We start from the raw sequence: 10,123 nt of genomic DNA on the forward strand, positions 1-10,123 counted from the left end.
ACACACGAGTATATATTTACATTATTTCACCTTTCTACTTTGTTGTTTGTCTGGAGTTGAGCTCTAACCTATTTAAAGGCTAAAAGGTGTGTGCCAGTAACGTTATATCATTCATTTCCCCATCATGTCAAGATTATTTATGAGGCACATTTCTTTTAGTGGGGATTATTCTGATGCATTGGCAACCACAGAAACAAGAATCTGCAATGTGAAGAGACTCACTGGTGCATTCTCATATAGTCATCTGTAAACAAGTATCACTTCACCCTCAAGATGCCCTAATCATCATTCAGCATAACTAAAGCATTTTGTTTGGTTGGAGTTCACATTTAATAAACATTCTTTAAAACAGGTATGTTAATCTTACCTTAGTATAGAAACACAGTACATTACTGAACTGTGTGTGCTCTGACAGAACATAACATTCAAATATATGCAAAGATGATGAGATGGCAGTTCTGTCTCTAAAGTCTGCCTTGAGGTGACAGGCAAGCAGAATTCAAGCACATTAGGTGTATCAGCACACTGTAAAGTGGATTAGTAAAAGAGCTGATCTGCTGCTTGGCAGAAGTTGTAGCCATACTATGTATGTTATATAACCCAAAAAAGAAATATATGTAGTTCAAATTCTATTGCTAAAGAAAAGTTGAACAGGACAAAAATGCTGTGGTAGTAGACATTTATAATGTATAAAATCACCTGGAGATGGAGGTTTGTAGAAGGAGAATGTAACGTCTCTTTTGCAAAAATCTTTCTTATTTATTTGCCTACTCTAGTGTAGAGCCCAAATTTATAGGTAGGCACCTCCAAGAATAGACCCACACACTGAGAGCAATGTAACTCCTGCATGTGCACTGGAGTTACATTAACAGTGGGCGTTCAATGGCCATAAAGGATCACTGTAGACAGAGGAGAGTTGGCAGCAAGTTGCCCGCTTTGGGGAGATGCAGCAGTGACAAATTTCTGGACCTATCATCTCTGCGGGGCACCTATAAAAAGGTATGAGAGCATACTTTCCAATTACGGAAAAATTTCGCCCACATCAATGAAAATTTAAGTCTGCAGTACCTAGGCAAAGATGACACCACCATCCTCCAAGAAAGATTCTTCTGGAACACAAAGCAAATCTTCCTAGAAGATGCTCTTGCAATGTATTGAAGTGTTTTCTTGCAAGATTTCGAACAATGTGCATTCCACCAGTGATGTGGAGGATGGGGGGTAAGGTAAACATAATGGTGGAATCCTGATATAGGCTAGATTAAATTGTCACTGGCAATGTCAGATAGCCCAATGAGTTTTATATAATTTACTGCCAGATTTTCAGGCTTTCCATCTCTCCAAACAGAACTGCATTCTCGTGTCACATGATTCTGTGCTTTTAACCTTCTTTGAACAGAGAATTGCACTTTGATATGATGGAATGTGCTGTGAATTCCCATGCATACATCTGGGGCAAAATATTCAGAGTGCCTATAAAAACTAATGAGCAGAGTGGTCAGCCAAAAAGATGGCAGGGACATAAATCAGAGCCAGTTAGAGGACAAACTGTGCCCTTTCAGCCAATGTAATTGCAATTCTTGTTTCTTTATGCAGTGTTCTTTTAATACACCTCTTTTGCAGATAGGAATTCAGTCTTTTATTCACCAGTTATCCGTCATTTACTATAATAGGTCAAAGCTGTTGAAATGTTTTCCATAGTTGCCAGGGACAACTGTGCATAGAGAACCAAGGACTTTGAATGGCGTTCGCCCCTCTGTAGGCTCATATGTCGATTGAAAGTCTCAGCAAACTGTGTTCAGGACGCTCAGTTCTCTGCAGTTTCCTTAACAACAAGAGGGAAAAAAACCCTACACACTGAAGAGTATATAACCACTCCATATGCAGCTGCTTCTGAATGGTACAGCAAGATAATTCTGAGATACAATTGTAGCACTTATTAAAGCTGACCTTGTGCCAATAACTACAAACTCATACCATTGCAGCAATGTATAAATAAAGTGAGCACGGCGTTTTTATAAGGGATTTTTAATCCTTAGTGAATGGATGATTTCCAACCTCCCAGCCTTGTGATGGCATGCTAAATGCTAAACTGAAACAAGGATGGCTGCTTCGTGACATCAGGAAACATTACACTGTTTATGTAAAAACTTCACTTCATCTAGAGAGAGGACAACTTCCTTTCTCCACATGAGATCTTCTCCAATGTCAACGATAAGAAAAGGGATTGACTCTCCTTCAGCAATTAGAAAACAAAACAACATGGGGCAGGCTTGGGATGGGCAGTGGTATTCATTTACATTGGGATATGGTGATCATTTTTTGTTTTTGCATTAGTATTGTATTACTTGTTTCCATGACAAATAACTAAGAAAGGATTTCCATCACATGGACAGAAAACATTTATAAAAATCCCATCCTACCTTGTAAAGTTAGAGAAATAACAACTGAACGTTCCAATCATCTTATCAGTGCCATTAGTGCTAAACTGTGTAATCATTTTTAGTGGTGAATTCTGGGGTCCTGGGGGTAATGTAATGATCCAGAGCCCTTCCTTCTGTCTTGCTTCTTATTTTGAAATCTTTTTTGCAATGCATTTGTGTCACCATGGAAAACAGGGCAAGATTTGCCAATGTAAATGTAACATTGGTTTGTGACCAATAAGATGTTCCAGGAAGAAGAGCACTGGCTAAATGTGGCACCAGATTTGTAGAAATACAGCAAGGGCACCACAGATTCCAGCATACTGAAGAAACGTCAGTAAAAAGTCCAGCATACTAGGTCAATTGTAGGTCTATTTAGTTAACATAAGAAGGTACTGTGCAATAATTAAACTATACCAAAAGGAATATAGTCAGTCATAGGATATATTATACAGCAAACCTAAATGCATATGTGATTTATATTTTATACATATTTTATTTGGTATTGATAATTTATTTATTTTTACTGTATAATAAATCTTATGATTGTTGATGTCCTCTTAGGTTTAGTAAAACCCAGTTTACCCATGTTTTTACTTGTTGACCATTCTTTATTGGTTAATTACATTGGAGAAACGTGAAACCACTGACCTGGCTATGTTTTCTGAAATTGTAATAAATAAGTCTAAAATATCTCCCATTTTTTACATACTTTTCTTCAGCCACCTGGCTATAAATCCGACTTTGATCATATTGCTTGTATAATGTGAAGTTGAAAAAGTCTGATAGAATGTAATATTAGTATGGCATAATTCCACCAGTTATCTTATGCATTACATAAATTAGACCACACCCTATATTATTACAGTAATAGAGAGGTATTCACAAACTTTCATAAATGTTACTGGTGGATGAACAAAAACACATACAAATATAGCAATAAGCCAGCAGTCAAAATACTTTTCATTTAAAGGGTCTGCTGTTTCCATGAACATTGGTTTATCTTCAGTTTAGAGGTGTATGAGATGGCCTGTAAAGTATACTTCCTTAAGAAGCTGGCTTGCTGTCATGTACTTTATGTCCCAAAGCATTGTGATTGGGTACTCCTTCTAAATTTAGATTCCAAGTCTGCTTTGGTACTATCATATCACTATGGTTCTCTGGATTGCAGCATTTTTGCCTGGATGTTAGGTGACCTAACCTACTTTGTGTGTTATGCTAATAAATCACCTGCCCTGACTTCTGTTTATTTATGGTTTTGTAGCCAAATTTGTACTTAACTTTAGTACAAATTGAATTGCTGAAGGGTAGCCACCGGGGAAAACCTGAAGACTGCAACATGGGAGTGTTACACAGCAGAGTCTGAGTCTACTGATTGTACTTCTGATAAAGACTTTGCACATCTTAAACCCCATATCTTTAGGAAGCTGATCCTAAAATTGGTGTCACAGAGAGCCCATTTCAGTCTGTAGCTCTTTCAGTGGCATTTACTAACACAAGTAAACAGTGAAATGGTCTTTGATGCTAAAGTTGAGTTTGAACAAGTTCTAGGTCTAAGGATTTCCAAAGAGCTGGTAGCAACAACTAGCATAATCTAGAACAAGCACTGCCATGCAAGTCCTCGAGGAGCCACTCAAAATCAAGAAATAAAGCGGCAGGTTCACCTGTATTGGGCTTGAATACTTATCTTCCCTGGAGAAGATGCTGTTGCACATTCCTTCATTACTTGTGGGTTTCCTGATAAAAGGGAGGATCAGAGTTTAAATTCACAAATTCTGCCTTTCTGTAGACATCATGTGACCAAGTTTATAATTCCTCAGGCATATGTCCAACACTAAATAGTGTCTGCATCAGCATTTTCAACAGGAAAGATACCATAAATATTTCAACCTTTGTAGTATTCTTTCCCCATTCCAGAGACATTGTTAATGTAGCCTTTCCTGAAAAGCTGTAGCAGTCCCCTAAATGATTTTACTCTTGGCTGCTATTGTTCTTTATGTGTTCTTGCTTTTGTTTCCTGTATTTTATAACAAAACGCTCTTGTTTTTATAAATCTCTGTGTACATGTGGTATTTCCTTCTCAATAATTTACTGTGTTTTGTTTGAGTAGACTGTCATCACCAATGTTAAAAACAAGAAATTTAGAAGTGTGAGGGATCTGACTAGACTGCCACTGGCATTGCCCTTAGAGTCAACTTCAGTCAGTCAGCTAGTCATCGTAGTACTGTTATAATGACATTTTTAGTCATGCCTCCAAGCTTGGCTCTTTTCTCACAAGGAAATGGCTTTGTTTTTTAATCAAGGAACAAGGAAATATAACAAACACACACATGCTTCAAGGAATTTAATGACTCAGTCAAAAACATGATGATCTTTGTTGAAAAAAAGGAAGTCCTAGTTTATATATACAGCTCTAACATTTGGTTTATGCTGTACGCCATACCATGCACACTTTCTTTTTTTAGTCCAATGCTAATTTATATGTTCAAGTTACTTTTTTTCACTACTCAATTGATATTGAATTGATAAGATAAAATATACTAGGGAATCTGAACACAAGTTCTTCCACTTATTGTAATAAACCTAGGGCCATACCTATCAAAAATGAAATAAAATCATTCAAACTTACCTTTAAATCTGAGCATGATTCATCATTATTTCCATTCAATCTACCCTGCCCACTTTGTGGTGGTCCTAATATTTGTACCAACATGTCAATCTTTGATCAATGGGATCCTAAAAGGTATTTAAGAAATGTTTTACATTTCATAATACTTTATAGAAAGCCTTTCTTATAGTATTATTTGTAATAACTATACAGTCCCCTATAAGTTAAGAACTTTGAGCTAATCACTAAACCAAGGATTTGAGAATTTTTACAGCTTTTCCTGATTTTCATCTTAATAAAAGACCAAATACCTTTTTTTTATTGATCACACTGCTGGAGATTTGACAGTGCTATTTCTTTACAACCATATTTAAAGTCTCTGGGGTCCAGGCTGTTTCATTCACCCATTTTGTAGCTTTACAAATCACACCTATTTTTTCTATCTCATCAAGCTTGTCTTCAAGTCTTTCTTTTACTGCTGCTAGAGTATGATGTTAGGTTACTTGCTTTATCCACCTGGTTTTTGTAATTCCCAATAAAGTGTTCTAGTCCATGAAAGGATCCTTGTACTCACAACTGCAGGTGTCCGATGACTTTCTGTTCTTTTTGTGAGAGAACACGAACATTTAAACTCAAATTATGGCGAAGAGGGGTTCCCTTGTCTACAAAGGATTGTGTCATCTATTTAATCTTCAGGCAGCTTTTAAATTTACTCCATGACATTTTGTAATTACTTTTCACTTTTTGTAAATCATAAAATACTTATTAGCTCTTAAAGAAATAACAAAAATAAATATACAGTAATAAAATTATCACTCTTCTATGAACATAAATGTAAAGTAGCCTTATAATTTGTAACAAGATGTAGTGCATCCTATTCCATGTAACTATAGAAATAATATACTGAGTTATGGAACTGTGGCCTGTGTTTATTGGTTTTCCACAAATTCTGGTATTGATAAATAAAAATCAAAAGTTGTTCCAAAAAGAGTCATAATGCTGTTTTCTAATTTTAAAGTGTCATCTGAGACTTGTAGTCTGTCTAGTAAGACACAGAATGTTCTGTTTGTATGAGATTGAATATTATAATAAGACATACATTTAATTTTACCAGCAGGTAATTTTGCATAATGACATGAGGCTGATTTTGAGTTTTGAGTAAGATCTTAAGTGCTTGAGATTTTAGTTATTTGACAATCTAGAAACACTAGTTAGAATAGAAAATAAATGCAAGAAATTGGCAACGTTATTTGACATCAGGTCATGAATAACTAAATATTGTCTTTAAATAAACCCAGCTCGTGTTGTGTGCCTGCAGTAGTGATGTCAGCAATGGTAGAATTATCTCTAAGGATGAAACCCGGTGTCATTCAGAAAATGCTGGTTAAAGGGCCATGTTGCCTTGGTACTTTCTTTAAATAGTAAAAAAAAATCCAACCCATACCCATGAGGGTCAGATTATTCAACTATCAATGTTATTAGTTGTTTGATTTCAATGGGCAAAACCTTACTGGCCACTGGGACAAATCATGTGATACTTTACAAAAATTTCAACTCCCAAACAGAGGAGACTAATTTCTAAAGTTCCCTGGTTGGACTTGAATGTTCTCAAATATTATTCCTGTAGGATAAACTCCCAATAGTAACTGATCCTAGCTGCAGGCTAATTCAGTTTATTTCAATGACAGCTCAGATCCCCAGCAAAAACAATTCCCTCCTGGTATGCATGATGACATACTTAAAGTAAATCTTGTTATGGTCTGTTAGAAAATAAATACAACCCATGAGAATAAAATTATTGTTTTTCACAGAATTTGAAACACATGACTTTTTTTACTATCTTTTACATGGGCTTGTCCCTGAATTCCCCAAAGAATTCATGTTCCTATGAACTGTCTGAAATATATAGTATTGCCTTTACAGCAAATTACAAAAGCTCCATTCTTTATAGACCTGATTTACTCCCATTTCCAATATTGATAACTTTGCCCACAACAACAATCTTAAATGTTTAGTGTATTCGGGCCAAGATGTTTACTTAGTTTTCTTGACCAGGAGATATTTTAAATTTCTCTTTAGTATCTGTCTATTTCCTTTACCCCATCCTATACATTTTAATAGTTGTGTTTATTTTGTGACCAAACGGCTACTGAAAATGTGGAATTTTAGCAGTAAATAAAGGTCACAAGGCTAAAGTTGGACTTTTACCATCTAACCAAAGGAGTATGCTTCTCTGTAGTGCTATGTCTTGTCTGGCTCCCTTTGATTCCTAATGCTAAAATAAACATGCAGAAATGATTGAGTGAGAATCCATTCAAACAGGGTATTCTTTTATTATGGAAAATCCCAAAGATTTGAACAATATATTGTGACAGAGTGTCCCTAAAAAGTGTCAGGAAAGTGTTAGAGGCTCCAGGGAAAGAGTATGTTAATATGTTTGGATAGGTTTTTAGGAAGAAACCAGGAATTTTAGGGCCCAGAAGCCGGCCAAGGGAGTGAAAGGGTGGGTTCCTTGGCCCAACCCTGATTTGGGATATATCCACCTGCACTCAGGAGCAAGGGGAGGGAATTGATCAGCAAGAGGCTGAGAGAGAACCAGAGTGGATTCCAGGCTGAGAGTGAGCCAGAGTAGATTCCAGTCTGAAAGTAAGCCAGAGTGTTCTAGGCTGAGAGAGAGCCAGGGGGTTCTAGGCTCAAGAGAGAGCCAGAGTGGATTCCAGGCTGAGAGAGCCATAGTGTTCCAGGCTGAAGAGAGAGCCAGAGTGTTCCAGGCTGAAGAGAGAGTGAGAGGGTTCCAGGCTGAGTAGAGAGCCAGAGTGTTCCAGGCTGAAGAGAGGGCCAGAGTATTCCAGGCTGAGTGAGAGACAGAGGGTTCCAGGAAAGCCATCGGGGCAAACAGTACTACAAAGTTGTGAGTTAATAGTACTGATATAGTGTATGTGTTAGGAAGGGAGGGCACCAAGTGAGGTAGCCAGATGCCCAGGTGGGCTACTGTTTATTGTTTTGTTATAAAGTTTTCGAGTATGTGCTGTAACCCCTGGCTAAAATAAATACTGCTGTTATTTTGGACTTTTGAAGTCTGCTGCCTGTTATCTCCTCTGTAACCATCCCGTTATCTTGAGCAACCCCCAGTGACCCCCACAACATCCTCAAAATAAAATGAAAAACCCCTAAGCAATATATATATATATATATAAATTTTTTTTGTATATATATATATATATATATATATATATGTATGTATATATATATATATATTTTTTTTTTTAGTCTGCGAAATGCATTGGAAAATCTGTGTGGAGATCTGTCAAGCAAGAAATGGGAGAAGCACTGTTTTGATATTCTTTGTTATGTGAAAAATTGATAATATACATTGTGGATGATTAAATAAAGAAACATTAATTTGGAATGTAATTTTCAAAAAAATGAAGTGTTAAATAAAGTTTCTTGATATTTTGTAAAAAGCCTGTTTGGGTTTATTTACTGTATACAGGTAGTCTTCTCTTAATGACTTACCTGTTTACCGACCACAAGCACTTATGACGGGCTTTCCCAACAGGTACACTGTACAAGATTTCTGTAGCAGATGAAGAGGGATTGCGTGTGATCCTATACAGTTTTTTTAATGAGAACACTAACTAATGTTATTCAACCTTGATTTGTACCCCATTTTCAAAATTATTTGGTTAGCACATTATTGTGTAGAAAGAGATTCTGTGCATGTATACAGGTAGTCTCCTAACGTCCAAAAGCATAATACTATTATAATTATTTCCATGCAGATTGGAAAGTAGATTATTGATGGTGTTTTCATGTAAATTACTGTATACAAAGTGGTGGAAAATAAGGAGAAAAAAGTAAGAAAGAAGTAAAAGTAGCAATTTGTACTTCTACAATACAACTTATCCATTTACCAACTGGGCAGAATGATAAATGATAGCTTGGCATAGTAAAGGCAAAGCCAGCCCAAGACACATAGCACTTGGCACAAATCCTCTTACATTACAGGGAAAGTATTTTGCTTTCACATCTGGTTACTGTGACTGGATATCAGACATACTTCTTTGAAAAACAGGATGCATTTGTGTCGATTTTTGCATTGGTCCTTGAATGTCCTGACTATGAATTTAAAAAGATCCTTCTTTTGGTACATCATATATTTCTCAGCATAGGCTTTATTGATTGTCAGCCTAAATGTATTGTCTGCTATCTTCACTTTTCATATTTCATGTTTGATCCCAAAAACAGACCCATCATTTGTTTTTCTGGTTTGAGAGACTCTTTTTGGCCACTGTTAATACATGTTTTTTGCCTTAACGTCTGCTGTACTCATTTGAAAATGGTTTAATGATTCAGGCACACCTATTAACATCCTAGTACTGAGAGTCACCTAAAACCTTGATGGATGGGCGGCAGTCTATGACTTAGTAATGCTGTACTACGTACGTTTACAGCCTTTTCAGGGATGACATCTTCCTCTCTGCTAGGGGCTGGGGAGTGTAAAGGGAATAGTCAGAACTTTTATCTAATATAATTTAAGTCAGATGGTTTATGATTAAATCAGACATGTTTATAAATAGGAATGCATTAACCCCCCTAGCATTCTAATTTTCTCCGTATTACCATGCAAAAAGCGTTACATTTTTTTGCATGGAAATTTATTTTACATTGTAGGCTTATAATTCTTAGGTAAAACTCACCAAAATATGTCCAATATTTATTAAATTTAATAATAAACTTTAAATAAAAAAAATAGTTAAACATGTAATATACATACTGTACTGTAGCTTGTATAATATATATATATATCAGGATTTCTTTGTATTTGACTCAATACAGCTATTTTCTATTGAATCCAATACAAAATTATTTGAATTTCCCACCGATCCTCCCGCCCGCACTGACGCATGCATCGACGTCACCGGGAAACGCCGGAGAACGTCTCTGCAGTCACCAGCTGGAGATCGAAGAGGAAGAACGTGTCCTCAGGACCTGCGGGGACAGCAGCACACCGACAGAGCAAGGTAAGTGTTTTTTTTTTAAGTTTAAAGCGACCCCAAGTGTGACTTTTTTAGCCTGGTAAATCCACCCCGGT

This window comes from Pyxicephalus adspersus, chromosome 4, assembly GCF_032062135.1.
Source record: "Pyxicephalus adspersus chromosome 4, UCB_Pads_2.0, whole genome shotgun sequence".
Taxonomy (NCBI): Eukaryota; Metazoa; Chordata; class Amphibia; order Anura; family Pyxicephalidae; genus Pyxicephalus; species Pyxicephalus adspersus.